This window comes from Heptranchias perlo, chromosome 2, assembly GCF_035084215.1.
Source record: "Heptranchias perlo isolate sHepPer1 chromosome 2, sHepPer1.hap1, whole genome shotgun sequence".
Lineage (NCBI taxonomy): Eukaryota > Metazoa > Chordata > Chondrichthyes > Hexanchiformes > Hexanchidae > Heptranchias > Heptranchias perlo.
In genome coordinates, this window is record NC_090326.1 from 69,826,023 (window position 1) to 69,843,378 (window position 17,356).

Below are 17,356 nucleotides of genomic sequence, written 5' to 3' on the forward strand. Positions count from 1 at the left end.
ACCACTCACTAGTGGTCTAGTCCAGCCTAGTGGCACTCTGCCACCTAATAGTCACCACTTTGGTTTTCACATGATAAATACATTCAACGGCATTACCATCACCGAATCCCCCACCATCAACATCCTGGGGGTCACCATTGTCCAGAAACTTAACTGGACCAGCCATATAAATACTATGGCTACGAGAGCAGGTCAGAGGCTGGGTATTCTGCGGCGAGTGACTCACCTCCTGACTCCCCAAAGCCTTTCCACCATCTACAAGGCACAAGTCAGGAGTGTGATGGAATACTCTCCACTTGCCTGGATGAGTGCAGCTCCAACAACACTCAAGAAGCTCGACACCATCCAAGATAAAGCAGCCCGCTTGATTGGCACCCCATCCACCACCCTAAACATTCACTCCCTTCACCACCGGCGCACTGTGGCTGCAGTGTGTACCATCCCCAGGATGCACTGCAGCAACTCGCCAAGGCTTCTTCGACAGCACCTCCCAAACCCGCGACCTCTACCACCTAGAAGGACAAGGGCAGCAGGCGCATGGGAACAACACCACCTGCACGTTCCCCTCCAAGTCACACACCATCCCGACTTGGAAATATATCGCCGTTCCTTCATTGTCGCTGGGCCAAAATCCTGGAACTCCCTTCCTAACAGCACTGTGGGAGAACCGTCACCACACGGACTGCAGCGGTTCAAGAAGGCGGCTCACCACCACCTTCTCGAGGGCAATTAGGGATGGGTAATAAATGCTGGCCTCACCAGCGACGCCCACATCCCGTGAACGAATAAAAAAAATGGTCTGGTAAACAACAGTTCAGATTATCTGCAGCTAAATAGAAAATAAATATCCTAGTTCCTTTGTTACAATGGTAATCTATAAACGTGGTCTGTCATCACTGAACATTAGTCATCACACATTTTCAGATAAACAATCTTTACATGTACAATTTTCTCCAGATAACCTCTCATTACTAAAAGCCTTGCATAAACATTTATAACACAAATTAGTTACAGTTTACTCACTTGCTAAATATATTTATATGTACAATGTAGTTCACTTCTGTTAACAAAATGGACCCAACACAGAAATCCACATAGGTATCAAACCATAAACACAGTTATGTGAACAGAATACATTATTGGCCTGTAAATTGCTCCGAGCGGTGAACCAGTAGTGGTCGCCGCCCATTAGATTTAAATTCACCCACTAAGTTACCGCGTTCTTTTTGGTGGCAATTTCCTTGAACTGCGAGTTCAAATAACATCAGCGTTCTTTCCCGGGTTGAGTGAGTGGTGAAAGGATCGCTAAGGCCCCTCAACCAATCAGCTTGAAGCAAGCCATGTGGTGAGAACCGGGAATTGCAGTTCATTCACAAATCGCGCAAACTAAAAACCTGGATGTGCCCGATAAGGTATTATAAAATGACATAGAGAATGCAAAATAAAGAGAGGGTAAGATTAAAAGACTGAGATAAAAGAGACAGAAGGAAAAAGTAAAAAAGTATATATTTTTTAAATGTCCAAAAACTACTAAGATCAGGAGTAATGAGACTGCACATTTTAAGTTAATTTTTAGTGCCAGAGAGATTGTTTGGCAGTCATTAAGACTTACCATGCTGTTAAAACTTAGTTTAGACTTAAAAAATGAGTGTACCTGTTTTATGGTGAGATTAGTTCGTTTCCAGCTGGGCAGAAGAGCAAGTTGACGCTGGTCCCTTGATTCCATTGATTGCAGTCGGCGATATCCTTTTAAAGCGAAGCTGTCAGATTGCCAGCGAACCAGGAAGAACAAGTTCCAGATTTTCATGTTTAACTGCGCATGTGCCGTCACCGGAACCTGCTCTTCGATTTTGCCCTTAGTAACAGCGCTATTAGGTACTTTCTGGGCAATTATTTCTATTAATAATAATGTCAGCTGTGGCTTGGTGGTAACACTCTCACCTCTGAGTCAGAAGGTTGTGGTTTCAAGTCCCACTCCAGACACTTGAGCACAAAAATCTAGGCTGACACTCCAGAGCAGCACTGAGGGAGTGCTGCTCCATTGGAGGTGCTGTCTTTCAGATGAAACATCAAACCAAGGTCCCGTCGCCCTCTCCGATGGACATCGAAGAGCAGGGAAGTTCTTCCCAGCATCCTGGCCCATATTTATCCCATAACCAACATCACTAAAACAGATGGTCACATTGCTGTTTGTGGGACCTTGCTGTGTGCAAATTGGCTGTTTCCTACATTACACCAGTGACTACGCTTTAAAAGTACTTAATTGGATGAAGTAAGAGATGTAGTGATATTTCCCTGTTAAAGTGGAGGAAGGGGTTTTAGGGTTGTCCATGCAAGTAATTGGTGATAGGGAAGATGAGTGTCTATAACTGTAAGATCCTGAGTCAATGCATTGTGAAGGGATAGTTGTACATCTTAGGGTGAAGAGTGTGCTGGTGCCCAAGGTACTCAAGGAAGAAAAGGGAGTGGCCATTATGTTACCTTGCCTGTCTTGGTCGGATCATTAAACTCTTTGTGTCATTGGTCTGCCATCTGAGGGGTGAAAAAGTTGTTACTCAATGCCAGTGCCAATTCCCTCAGACAGCTGACAGTCTGTGTCTCCTGAGTTGAATTTCATTGAGGAAGCTTTGCAGATCGGAAATTGTGGTATGTTCTTCTCTGCCTCTGTGCCATGTTCTTGTGCCTTGTTTGGCTGTCTGTGTCAGCTTCTCCTAAAAAGTGGCCCAAAAACATTCATGTGACATTCAAGCTAGTTGACAATCAAGTCAGAGGGCTAAGCACTGTTCCTTATTTACCTGCTGCTGCAATCTTCAGCCAGAACTGGCTTTTTAAAGGCTGCACTCGAATTTCCACATACCCCAGCAGATCACTCCCATTTTACAGCAATCACTATTCCAAAGGATATACAAACGTGCTGACCCAGGAAAGCCTTGTAGAAATACCTCTCCAGAGCATCAATGAGAAGAACTCTTTTTTTCCATTAGTGTAAAAGCAGTGCAAGTCACCACCTGGAAATTCGGGGAATATTGCTCCAGTAAAGTGCCGGCACAGAAATGATGAGAACATAAGAACATAAGAAATAGGAGCAGGAATAGGCCATACGGCCCCTCGAGCCTGTTCCACCATTCAGCCAGATCATGGCTGAGCTTCAACCTCATCTCCACTTTCCTGCCTGATCCCCATATCCCTTGATTCCAAAAATTTATCTGTCTCAGCCTTTAATATACCCAACAACTGAGCATCCACAGTTCTCTGGGGTAGAGAATTCCAAAGATTCATAACCCTCTGAGTGAAGAAATGCCTCCTTATCTGAGTCCTAAATGGCCGACCCATTATCCTGCGACTATGCCCTCTGGAGCCAAATGGTTTTCTCCTGTGCTGCAAACTTCAATGGTTCTAAAACAAAAACAGAAAATGCTACAAATATACATCAGTATCTGAAAAGGATAGAGAGGATAACATTTCAGGCGTAGACTCTTCCTTAGAACTGAGTCTACCTGAACCATTAATACATCTTTCTTTCAGATGGAAGTGCTGTGTATTTCATAGGATTACAGGAACTGGAAATGATACTGCAGTCCATCTGGCCAGTGCCAAAAATTAATACCCCCTCAATTGTCCACCTTCTCAAATAAGTACCCAATTTTCCCATAATATCTTCTCCACTGAATCCCTGGGCAATCTTATCCAACTTTTTCTGTCTTTATTTCTTCCAGCATTTACACTTTTAACTTTTTTTATTTGAAATGAATTGTCACTGTGGTAATTCATAGCATCATATTCAGCCAATTAGACCTACTCCCCTGCTCTTTCCTTTGAGTCCTGCAAATTTTTCCTTTTTTTCTTAATTGGTATACATTCAGTGGCTTTGCACATTAAGGTCTTTTGTATTGGTCTTTAAAGTCAGATTCTGAGAGCCTAGCATTCAGGAGTCAGTTCTCACATTTATGGTGTTAAATTCAGTTTATTTTCTAGCGGCAGACTTGTAGTCCAGTTTTACAAACTATGGTCTATTTCCCAGTTTGTTTCCGTCTTTTGTTATGTTTTGGATGGTGTGGAAATTTGCCACAGTTAATCTGTATACAGTGACCATGCTGAACCTTCCCTGTAGAGTTCAGGGTCACATCTTTCACATAATTCACTATAGCAATAACATTACAAGCTGATAGATAAAGAAAAAGTTTATCTATACAGCTTTCTAAAAACAATCAGTAAAAATAACTGCTTTTGTTTTTATTTTGTCTGCTTTTTAACATATGTCTTGCTTAAATATTGATTGCTGATAAATTTATTAAGAAAACTAACTTGGAGGAATTATTGAATCCAATATTGGAGGGAGATGAACTATAATCATTAGTGAGAAATCTTGGAATTTCCCTGCCCACTGTGACTAACTGGGATGCTTCAGCTTCAACTGTGTATATTAATTCAACTCAAAGCTAGTTCTTCTGAGATCATCAGCAATGAGTTTGAACAATTTAAAATACAATAGGCAGAAATAAACAACAGAATACTAATGCCGATTTTTAAAAAAGGATACTAATTGATACTAATGCTCAAAACATTGTGCAAAATCATCCAGGAGAATACTTGCAATATCTCAATTGCATTTTAAAGCTAGATGTTGCTATTGCTGCATAAACAGGAGTATGAGAAGGTGACAGACCAGTTATGTGTGAAATTTCTGTGAGCTTCTGAGGCATACATATTATATATAAGGGGAAGCTGGATAAACACGAGGGAGAAAGGAATAGAAGGATATGCCGATAGGGTTAGATGAAGTAGGGAGGGAGGAGGCTCGTGTGGAGCATAAACACCGGCCTGGACCTGTTGGGCTGCATGGCATGTTTCTGTGCTGTACATTCTATGTAATTGTATTTATATATGTACACATTAGTCTATCTCCTGTGGTGTTGAACAAGGTGAGTCAAGACCATATGTAAGTTTTCAAGTTAAAGGGCAGAGGATAATTGGACCAGGATGGACAGTGTAATTCAGTCCACATTTTGAAGTCACATATACTATCCTTATTTTTATATTTCCATGATAAATTCCCATGTCAATATTTATAATGGAAACTGCCTATGTAAACTCGTCATGATGTAATTATGCCATCCTGCCTGTAGTGATGCTGCATTGTTTCCACTGGGGGTAGGTTTAATTACAGTGTGACAAGTTTACTCAGGCAGTTTACATTATAAATGTGTACATAGGAAGCTATAATGGAAAAAGTTGACAAGAAGTGCATGCAGAGATAAGATTTTTAATATATTATTAGTTAATCTCTTGCGGCATTGCACATGGTAAATTGGAGAATATGGTCTCTCGCTCACCTGTCTTAGCTGTCTTCTTATTGCCGTTTCTCTCTCCATCTCCTTTGGTTCTGTCTCTCCCTTTCTCTTCTCTTCTGTTTCTCTCCCCTAACTTTTTTTTACATCTCTTTCTCTGTCCTTTTGGATTTTTAAAATTTATTTTCAGTTGGGAAGTGGTGGGAAAAGAAACTACTAACGACTGCAGGCTGTATTTAGTTGGGTGTTCCAGAGAAAATGTAGGCTTCAGCTCCACCTTTCCCATCCCCTCCCCCAATCATTTATGCCTCACCCAAAACCCCCTCATTCCCATTGTGTCCCCTTCACCTTTCCACTACCCATTCCCCTTCCTACCATATCCTCACTCCCATCACTACCCTACCTGTTCCACTTTGAGTTTCTCGCTCACCTCCCTTTGCTTAAGTACAAGGCCGTTTGTATATTCGGTGGTCCTGTAGGTAACATCTCTCTGTCTGAACACTTTGATTGCCTTGACAACAGGCAGTTGGAAAGATTATCTGTAATCATCAGGTATTGTTCTCTGACTATAAATGCGGTAACGTTCAAGGAATCCCACATTTCACCTGACGAAGGAGAAAGGCTCTGAAAGCTTGTGATTTTCAAATAAAACAGTTGGACTATAACCTGGTGTTGTAAGATTCCTTACATTTGTCAACCCCAGTCCATTACCGGCATCTCCACATCATGGCTACTATCGACACCACAAACTGCCGGTTCACAGTGGAGAGGATATCCAAGAAGATCGCGCATATAGACACAGACATCAAGTTTTTACAGAGCTGCAAGAAAGCAGACAAGATCCCGAAAGGACTACAGATCACGAACCCACTCAAGTTGACATACAACTCAGATTACGCTGAGAGACTCTGCCGTCGTACCTCTCGCACACTCTGCAACCATCTCGTACACCAACTCTACAGCAGAAGCCACAACCTCGAAACCAAGAGAGAATCCATACTCTCAACCTGAACTCAGGACACAGCAGACCAGCTACGAGACACCGCCAAACAGACGAGGCAACAAACTACGCTGCCGACATGAAAACCAAGAGTAGGAAGCTTGAGAAACTCTGCATCACCACCAGCATTAACCAAGCCTCCCCCGGTACCACGGTTGCAACCACAGGGAAGTCTATCGTCAATTTGTCCGACCACACCCTTCAACCAGACGAAATCGAAGTTCTCAGCCGAGGGCTCAATTTCTGCCCCACCACCAAAATGGACCCCATTGGTCTCGCGGCGGACACAGAGGAATTCATCAGGAGAATGAGGCTCCGGGAATTCTTCCACAAATCCCAAGATTTCAGCAGCGAACCCAATGAGACAATCAACGATCCGGAACAGCAGACAGAGGGATCCGCGGTACAGCAACCGAAGAAGAAAGAGTCAAATTGGACTCCTCTGGAGGGTCGCTGCCCTAAGCTTGACATGTATGCTCAAGCTGTCAGGAAATGCGTCAATGCCAGATTCATCAGCCGCACTCACAAGACAGTCCAGAATGTCACCCGAGCACAACGCAACGCCATCGACACTCTCAAGGCCAACCGCAACATTGTCATCAAACCAGCGGACAAAGGAGGAGCCATCGTCAAACAGAACAGAACGGACTATTGCAAAGAAGCATACCGACAACCGGACAACCAGGAACACTACAGACGGTTACCCGCAGAGGAATTTTAGAGTCGCTATTTCCAGAACTCTGCCAGTGCCCTCTTTGGTTAGCTAACAGAGAGCAAGCAATAGTGACCCAGTGATGATGCCGCCATTTAATTTCTTTCTTCCTGCAGGGAGACACTGCATCTTCTGCCCACCAGCACTCCCATCTGACACAGCTCAAAGCAAATCCGTGTCTTTATCCTCCATGACACCACTCACTAGTGGTCTAGTCCAGCCTAGTGGCACTCTGCCACCTAATAGTCACCACTTTGGTTTTCACATGATAAATTGTCTGGTAAACAACAGTTCAGATTATCTGCAGCTAAATAGAAAATAAATATCCTAGTTCCTTTGTTACAATGGTAATCTATAAACGTGGTCTGTCATCACTGAACATTAATCATCACACATTTTCAGATAAACAGTCTTTACATGTACAATTTTCTCCAGATAACCTCTCATTACTAAAAGCCTTGCATAAACATTTATAACACAAATTAGTTACAGTTTACTCACTTGCTAAATATATTTATATGTACAATGTAGTTCACTTCTGTTAACAAAATGGACCCAATACAGAAATCCACATAGGTATCAAACCATAAACACAGTTATGTGAACAGAATACATTATTGGCCTGTAAATTGCTCCGAGCGGTGAACCAGTAGTGGTCGCCGCCCATTAGATTTAAATTCACCCACTAAGTTACCGCGTTCTTTTTGGTGGCAATTTCCTTGAACTGCGAGTTCAAATAACATCAGCGTTCTTTCCCGGGTTGAGTGAGTGGTGAAAGGATCGCTAAGGCCCCTCAACCAATCAGCTTGAAGCAAGCCATGTGGTGAGAACCGGGAATTGCAGTTCATTCACAAATCGCGCAAACTAAAAACCTGGATGTGCCCGATAAGGTATTATAAAATGACATAGAGAATGCAAAATAAAGAGAGGGTAAGATTAAAAGACTGAGATAAAAGAGACAGAAGGAAAAAGTAAAAAAATATATATTTTTTTAAATGTCCAAAAACTACTAAGATCAGGAGTAATGAGACTGCACATTTTAAGTTAATTTTTAGTGCCAGAGAGATTGTTTGGCAGTCATTAAGACTTACCATGCTGTTAAAACTCAGTTTAGACTTAAAAAATGAGCGTACCTGTTTTATGGTGAGATTAGTTCATTTCCAGCTGGGCAGAAGAGCAAGTTGACGCTGGTCCCTTGATTCCATTGATTGCAGTCGGCGATATCCTTTTAAAGCGAAGCTGTCAGATTGCCAGCGAACCAGGAAGAACAAGTTCCAGATTTTCACGTTTAACTGCGCATGTGCCGTCGCCGGAACCTGCTCTTCGATTTTGCCCTTAGTAATAGTGAGCGCTATTAGGTACTTTCTGGGCAATTATTTCTATTAATAATAATGTCAGCTGTGGCTTGGTGGTAACACTCTCACCTCTGAGTCAGAAGGTTGTGGGTTCAAGTCCCACTCCAGACACTTGAGGCAACGGAACCCTGTGTGAGAACCTCTCTGGATACGTCGAGGGCATCCTGAAACCCATCTTACAGGGAACCCCCAGCTTCTGTCGCGACACTACAGACTTCCTACAAAAACTCAGCACCCACGGACCAGTTGAACCAGGAACACTTCTCACCACGATGGACGTCTCGGCACTCTACACCAGTATCCCCCACGATGACTGCATCGCTGCAACAGCCTCAGTACTCAACACCAACAACAGCCAATCTCCAGACGCCATCCTACAACTTATCCGCTTCATCCTGGATCACAATGTCTTCACCTTCGACAACCAGTTCTTTACCCAAACACATGGAACAGCCATGGGGACCAAATTCGCATCCCAATACGCCAACATTTTCATGCACAAGTTTGAGCAGGACTTCTTCACTGCACAGGACCTCCAACCAACGCTATACACCAGATACATCGACGACATTTTCTTCCTATGGACCCACGGCGAAGAATCACTGAAGAGACTACACGATAACATCAACAAGTTCCATCTCACCATCAAGCTCACCATGGACTACTCCTCAGAATCGGTTTCTTTCTTGGACACACGAATCTCCATCAAAGACGGGCACCTCAGCACCTCACTCTACCGCAAGCCCACGGACAACCTCACGATGCTCCACTTTTCCAGCTTCCACCCTAACCACGTCAAAGAGGCCATCCACTATGGACAGGCCCTGCGAATACACAGGATCTGCTCAGACGAGGAGGAATGCGATGGACACCTACAGACGCTGAAAGACGCCCTCGTAAGAACGGGATATGACGCTCGACTCGTCGATCGACAGTTCCGACAGGCCACAGCGAAAAATCACATAGTCCTCCTCAGAAGACTAACACAGGACGCAACCAACAGAGTACCCTTCATCGTCCAGTACTTCCCCAGAGCGGAGAAACTACGCCATGTTCTCCGCAGCCTTCAACATGTCATCGATGACGACGAACACCTCGCTAAGGCCATCCCCACACCTCCACTACTCACCTTCAAACAGCCACCCAACCTCAAACAGACCATCATTCGCAGCAAATTACCCAGCTTTCAGGAGAACAGCGTCCACAACACCACACAACCCTGCCACGGCAACCTCTGCAAGACATGCTAGATCATCGACACAGATACCACCATCACACGAGAGGACACCACCCACCAGGTACATGGTTCATACTCCTGTGACTCGGTCAACGTTGTCTACCTCATACATTGCAGGAAAGGATGCCCCGGAGTATGGTACATTGGCGAGACCATGCAGACACTGCGACAACGGATGAACGGACACCGCGCAACAATCGCCAGACAGGAGGGTTCCCTCCCAGTCGGGGAACACTTCAGCAGTCAAGGACATTCAGCCACGATCTTCGGGTAAGCGTTCTCCAAGGCGGCCTTCGAGACACACGACAACGCAAAATCGTCGAACAGAAATTGATAGCCAAGTTCCGCGCCCATGAGGACGGCCTCAACCGGGATCTTGGGTTCATGTCACGCTACACGTAACCCCACCAGCGAATAAAAGTTATCTGTTTTTAACACAACGGATCATTCTCTGTCTTTCTCTTCCTTTCGGATGTTTCTCTCTCTCTCTGTCTTTTGTTCTGGCCGTTTGTATATTCGGTGGTCCTGTAGGTAACATCTCTCTGTCTGAACACTTTGATTGCCTTGACAACGGGCAGTTGGAAAGATTATCTGTAATCACCAGGTATTGTTCTCTGACTATAAATGCGGTAACGTTCAAGGAATCCCACATTTCACCTGACTAAGGAGAAAGCCTCCGAAAGCTTGTGATTTTCAAATAAAACAGTTGGACTATAACCTGGTGTTGTAAGATTCCTTACATTTGTCAACCCCAGTCCATCACCGGCATCTCCACATCATAAGTACAAAGAAGCAGCTGCACTTGATTTTGAGGGTATTAGGATTTTACAGTGCTACGGTACAAAATACCCAGATAACCACATCCGCTGATTTTCCTACATCCTCCATAAATTAATCAAATCAATACATAAATGTTCTGGTAGTTATGGGACCATGTGACCACTATGAAAAGTTGAATCCAGGTAGCAGTTTGAGAATGATTGTTCAAGAAATTCAAAAGGTTTGAAAAATGAATTTGTTTATTTTGCCAGTTTTCTCTTTTTTTTTCCTCTCGTGAAGGCAATGAATAGTACAAAATTGTAATGAATTGCAAGAGCCAAGCTTGGTGATACTAACCCTAATGCAGTGTTAATGAGTCTGCCTTCCCACCGGTGCATAGAGATTGTAGAGGTGCCACTTCACCATGGATTAAGAGGTTACTCTGCAAGGATTTGAGCCTATCTGGTGCATAACTGGCTTAGCCATTCATTAGCAGATTTGGCTGGACCACATCAAGCTCTATTGGGTCTCACTCTCCTCTGCCAAAACTACCTATTACTCTAGGATCATCTTTGACACCAAAGATAACTCCCAGCTCCCTTTCTCCACTATCAAAAGTTCCTGTATGCTCTCTGCCCTGCCCCCTCCAGCTTTATAGCCAACTAATGCAAGCAGCTCATGGACTCTGTCACCAAGATAGAGATCATCCGTTCTGCTTCCCCCCTTCCTCTTGCCCACCAAGCCAAAGCTCCCTGCACCCTAGCCTTGGACCCCCATATCTCTATAGTTTCTCTCCCTATATCCCTCATGACATCTCTGAGCTTGTGTCATGCACAGGACTTACCTCCTGCTCCCTTGACTCCAATGCTACTAAAATGCTGATCACCCAGCTTCCCTTCCTGGCCCCCATTCAAGCAGACATTATAACTGGTATTCTCTCCTCAGGCACTGCCGCCCCTTCCAAAGTTAGCATCATCACCCACTCCTCAAAAAACCACCCATAGCCCCTCTGTCCTTGAAGATTGCCTACTGCCCCAGTTCCAACTTCCTTTTCCTCTCCAAAATCATTGAACGTGTTGTCACCTCCCAAATTTGTGCCTATTGCTCCCTGAATTCCGTGTTTGAATCTTCCCAATCAAGTTTCTGCCCCTCTCACATCAATGAAATGGCACTAACCAACGCTAGAAATGATAGTCTCTGTGACTGTGACAATGGTGAATTATCCTTCCTCATCCTCCTTGACTTCTCTGCAGCTTTTGACCAAGCTATCCACTTCCAACGCGTCTCCTTTGTTGTGTAGCTAGGTAGTTCCCAATTAAACTAACTGTAGTTGAAATCAGCTTAGTTTGCTTCATATGAGAAGAAGTGGAGGCCAGATAAAAGGAGCTCATGAACTGGATTTGGCTCATGGGCAGTGTTTTGGATGTTCCAGATATACCAGAATCAGATGAAGCATTTCAAAAGTAATTCATTGTACATGATGTACTTTTGAGAAGTTTCTCAAAGATCTGACTAGGAGCTATATAAATACAAATTCAAGTTTCCAAAAGAAGAAGGTTACCATAGGTAGAGGTCTTTTAGCATTCCCTTCCTATTTATATACAGTCTACTTTATTAATTCAATCATTCTTTTGCTCAAAGAAAAGTCATTGTCTATTAATACAATTAAGCAATTTTAATAAAACAGCTTAGGAGATTCTGAGATAACACATAATTTGAATTAAGCAATTTTGATACGAGGAGTAGACTGCAATGCCAAAAGTAAATACACCACAGAACTCAGAAATATCAACTTTTCTTGGCTTGGATCCCTCCAGATTAATAACAGATTGACTCTAAGTGCAAGATTACACAAAGGAGTCACTCCTTATATAACTAACAAAGGCAGGATATTGGGGTTGGATAGATTACAGCACTTTAATGCTAGTGCTGTGGAATTGCTTCAGCGATTTGAAGGAGAGAGTTTTGGTTTGAAGTCCTCTTTATTTTATATGTACAAATATTTATAATTCTGGCATATCATACTTGTAGATAGCAGTAAAGATTGCTGAAACCAATCCTTATGCCTATCGGCAAGTTTGCATAAACAAATAACTAAGTCTAAATTAGTATCACTGGACTATATACAAATGAGCAGTACACATTGAAATGTAACTCAAAAAAAACAAATTTGGGACATCGTCCCTGGTCGAAAAGATAGGTGAGTAAATTATAGTGCTCACATTTGTTTATTGCACTGTGGCCCAGAGACAGGGTATTTTTTTTTTGTATAGGATTTGTATAAACACCTCATAAAGCACTAAATGTACACAAATATTTAAAAGTGGGAGGACAAGTTTATAAAGCTGTAAAAAAAAAATGGGCTTCTAGGTTTTATAAATGCAACATGCACTACAAAAACAAAAGGTAATGCTAAAGTTATATAAATCATTGGTGAGGTCACCATTAGAAAATTGTACCCAGTTTTGGGTGGCTTACTTTAGAAAGGATGTCATGGCCATGGAGAGGGTGAAGAAGAGATTCACTAAAATAATACAAAAGGCTTTAGTTATGAGGAGATACTAGAGAAACTAGGGCTCTTTTCATTAGGACAAAGAAGGTTAAGAGATCTGATAGAAGTGCTCAAAATTATTAGGGGTTTTGATAGGGTAAATAGGGAAAAACTATTTCCACTGGTCAGTGTTGATCATTCGAGGTCATAAATTTAAGGTGATCGGAAAAAAATGAAGGGAGAGACTGGGAGAATTTTTTTTATGGCAAAAAAAACTAAACTTAATTTAGTTATAGCAAGTAGCGTTTTTTAGTGAATCAAGGTCCCTAGTGTAGTTAACATTCTCTAAATTAAGAGTAATGTAAAAGAGTAAACTTCTTAAAGGGAGTAAACTTCTTAAACAAGCTTAATCTAAGGCAAGTCATGGCAGCAGAGCTCGCACCCGTGATATGCTCCTCCTGCGCTATGTGGGAAGTCATGGACACTACCGGTGTCCCTGGCGACCATGTGTGCAGGAAGTGTGTCCAGCTGCAGCTACTGGCTAATCGCATTTCGGAGCTGGAGCTGCGGGTGGATTCACTGTGGAGCATCACGTTCAGTGAGGTGGTCACGCCGCAGGTAAAGATTACGCAGGCAGAAAGGAAATGGGTGACCACCAGGCAGAGTAAAAGGACTAGGAAGGTAGAGCAGGAGTCCCCTGGGGCCATCTCTCTTTCAAACAGATATTCCGCTTTGGATACTGTTGGGGGAGATGGCTTATCAGGGGAATGCAGCAAGAGCCAAGACTGTGGCACCACAAGTGACTCAGCTGCACAGGAGGGGAGGAAAAAGAATGGGAGAGTAATAGTGATAGGGGATTCCACCGTAAGGGGAACAGATGACGTTTCTGCGGCCTCAGACGTGACTCCAGGATGGTATGTTGCCTCCCTGGTGCTAGGGTCAAGTATGTCACGGAACGGCTGCAGGACACTCTGTAGGGGGAGGGTGAACAGCCAGAGGTCGTGGTCCATATTGGTACCAGCGACATCAGTAAAAAAAGGGATGAGGTCCTGCAAGCAGAATATAGGGAGTTAGGAAATAAATTAAAAAGCAGGACCTCTAAGGTAATAATCTTAGGATTACTCCCAGTGCCATGTGCTAGCGAGAGCAGAAATAGGAGAATAGACCAGATGAATGCGTGGCTTAAGAGATGGTGTAGGAGGGAGGGGTTTAAATTCCTGAGGCATTGGAACCGATTCTAGGAAAGGCAGGACCTGTACAGGCTGGACGGGTTGCACCCAAGCAGAACTGGGACGAAAATCCTCGTGGGGCATTTGCGAGTTCTGTTGGGGAGCGTTTAAATTAGTATGGCAGGGGGATGGGAACCAAAGGGCAGGTACAGATAGGACAAATTCAGACCAGGAAAAAGGAAGTAGAAAAGCAGTTAGTGACGTAGTTAGCGACTCAGAAAGGCAAAAGAAGCAAAGGTTAAATAGTGTTCAGTACAGGAATTTGACGGGGTTAAAGGGTATATACTTCAATGCAAGGAGTATTACAAACAAAGCAGATGAGCTAAGGGCACAGATAGACACATGGCAGCATGATATCATTGCTATAACGAAAACCTGGCTTAAAGAGGGGGATAATTGGCAGCTCAATATCCCTGGATATAGAGTTTTCAGGCTGGATAGAGTGGGTGATAAAAAAGGAGGGAGGTAGCATTATTGGTTAAAGAATCAATTACAGTTGTGAGAAGGGATGATATGCTAAATGGATCATCAATCAAGGCCATATGGGTTGAGCTAAGAAATAAAAAAGGGGCAGTCACACTACTAGGTGTGAAGTATATATCCCCGAATAGCGAAAGGGAGATAGAAGAACAAATATGTAGGCAAATTTCTGAGTGCAAAAATAAGAGGGCAATCATAGTAGGGGAATTCAACTACCCTAACATCAACTGGGATTCAAACAGTGTGAGGGGCACAGAGGGCACAAAATTCATGATCGGTGTCCAGGAGAACTTTTTTAGCCAGTACGTGACAAGCCCAACAAGAGAGGATGCAATTCTATATTTAGTTTTGGGAAATGAAGATGGGCAAGTGGGTGAAGTGACAGTGGGTGACCATATTGGGGATAGTGACCACAATTCAGTTAGTTTTAGCATTATTGTGGAAAAGGACAGAGTTAAATCAGGAGTAAACATTTTAAATTGGGGGAAGGCAAATTTTATAGAACTAAGAGGTGATTTGGCAGAAGTGGACTGGACACAACTACTTGAGGAGAAATCAATGTCAAGCCAGTGGGAGGCACTAAAAAGTGAAATTCTACGGGTACAATGCAGACACGTCCCCTCAAAGAAAGAGGGTGGCACTGCCAAATTTAGAGCCCCCTGGCTGTCTAGAAGTATACGGGGCAAGATAATGCAGAAAAAGAAAGCTTATGACTGTCACAGAAAACTAAATACTGCAGAAAGCCTAGAGGAGTATGGAAAGTACAGGGATGATGTAAAAAAGGAAATAAGGAATGCAAAGAGAGGGCATGAAAAAATACTAGCTACTAAGATTAAAGAAAGCCCAAAGATGTTTTATCAGTACATTAAGAACAAGAGGATAGCTGAGGAAAAGGTGGGACTTATCAGGGATGATAAGGGTAACTTGTGTGTAGAAGTAGAGGATGTGGGTAGGGTTTTAAATGAATATTTTGTCTCCGTCTTCACAAAGGAAAGGGATGATCCAGACATAGTAGTTAAAGAGGAGAGGTGTGAAATATTGGATAAGGTGAACATAATGAGAGAGAAAGTACTAGAGGGACTGGAATCCTTGAAAGTTGATAAGTCACCAGGGCCGGATGGATTGTTTTCTAGGCTATTGAAGGAAGCCAGGGAGGAAATAGCGGATGCTCTGAGGATCATTTTTCAATCCTCACTAGATACAGGGGTGGTACTGGAGGACTGGAAGACTGCAAACGTAGTACCATTGTTTAAAAAGGGTACGAGGGAAAGGCTGAACAATTATAGGCCAGTCAGTCTTACCTTGGTGTTGGGCAAACTATTAGAATCAATACTGAGAGATAGGATAAACTGTCACTTGGAAAAGCATGGTTTAATCAGGGACAGTCAGCATGGATTTGTTCAGGGAAGGTCATGCCTTACGAATCTGATTGAATTCTTTGAGGAAGTGACAAGGAGGATTGATGAGAGTAGTGCAGAGGATGTTGTCTGCATGGATTTTAGTAAGGCATTTGACAAGGTCCCACATGGCAGACTGGTCAGAAAGGTAAAAGCCCATGGGATACAGGGAAATGTGATGAATTGGATCCAAAATTGGCTCAGTAACAGGAAACAAAGGGTAAAAGTCGATGGATGTCTTTGCGAATGGAAATCTGTTTCCAGTGGTGTGGCACAGGGCTCAGTGTTGGGTCCCTTGCTGTTTGTGGTATATATTAATGATTTGGACTTGAATGTAGGGGGCATGACTGGCAAATTTGCTGATGACACAAAAATTGGCCGTGTAGTTGATAGTGAAGAGGATAGCTGTAGACTCCAAGAAGATATCAGTGGGTTGGTGGAGTGGGCGGAAAAGTGGCAAATGGAGTTCAACCGGGAGAAGTGTGAGGTAATGCACTTAGGGAGGGCAAACAGTAAAAGGGAAAACGCAGTAAACGGGAATATATTGAGAGGGGTAGAGGAAGTAAGAGACCTTGGAGTGCATGTGCACAGGTTCCTGAAGGTGGCAGTACAGGTAGATAAGGTTGTGAAGAAGGCATATGGAATGCTCTCTGTTATTAGCCGAGGTATAGAATACAAAAGCAAGGATGTAATGATGGAACTGTATAAAACGCTGGTAAGGCCACAGCTGAAGTATTGTGCGCAGTTCTGGTCACCACATTACAGGAAGGACATGTTTGGTCTGGAGAGAGTGCAGAGAAGATTTACAAGAACGTTGCCAGGGCTTGAAAATTGAAGCTACGAGGAGAGATTGGATAGGCTGGGGTTGTTTTCCTTGGAACAGAGGAGGCTGAGGGGAGACTTGATTGAGGTGTACAAAATTATGAGGGGCCTAGATAGAGTAGACAGGAAGTACCTGTTTACCCTAGCAGAGAGTTCAAGAACTAGAGGACATAGATTTAAGCTGATTGGCGGAAGGATTAGAGGGAACACGAGGAAAAACATTTTTACCCAGAGGGTGATGGGTGTATGGAATTCGCTGCCTGAATTGGTAGTAGAGGCAGGGACCCTCAACTCTTTTTAAAAAGTACCTGGACCTGCAGCTAAAATGCTGTAAGCTGCAGGGCTACGGACCGGGTGCTGGAAGATGGGATTAGAATGGGCACCTGGTTGTTCTTCGAGCTGGCGCGGACACGATGGGCCGAATGGCCCCCTTCTGTGCTGTATCTTTTCTATGGTTCTATGGAATGCCCCACCAGAAGCAGCGGTGGAAGTAGAATCCATAACAGCTTTTAAAAGAGAAACGGATAAATATTAGAAAAGGAAAAATGGGAATGGGACTAAGTGGATAGCTCTTTCAGAGAGCCAG

General features: G+C 43.4%; 1 protein-coding gene across 1 annotated transcript in view; it reads left to right on the forward strand.

The window, feature by feature from the left end:
* The window catches only part of LOC137340189 (WAS/WASL-interacting protein family member 3-like), a 93,651-nt gene that overhangs the window by 11,006 nt on the left and 65,289 nt on the right, over nucleotides 1–17,356 (forward strand). The gene's annotated exons all lie outside the window — the stretch shown is intronic.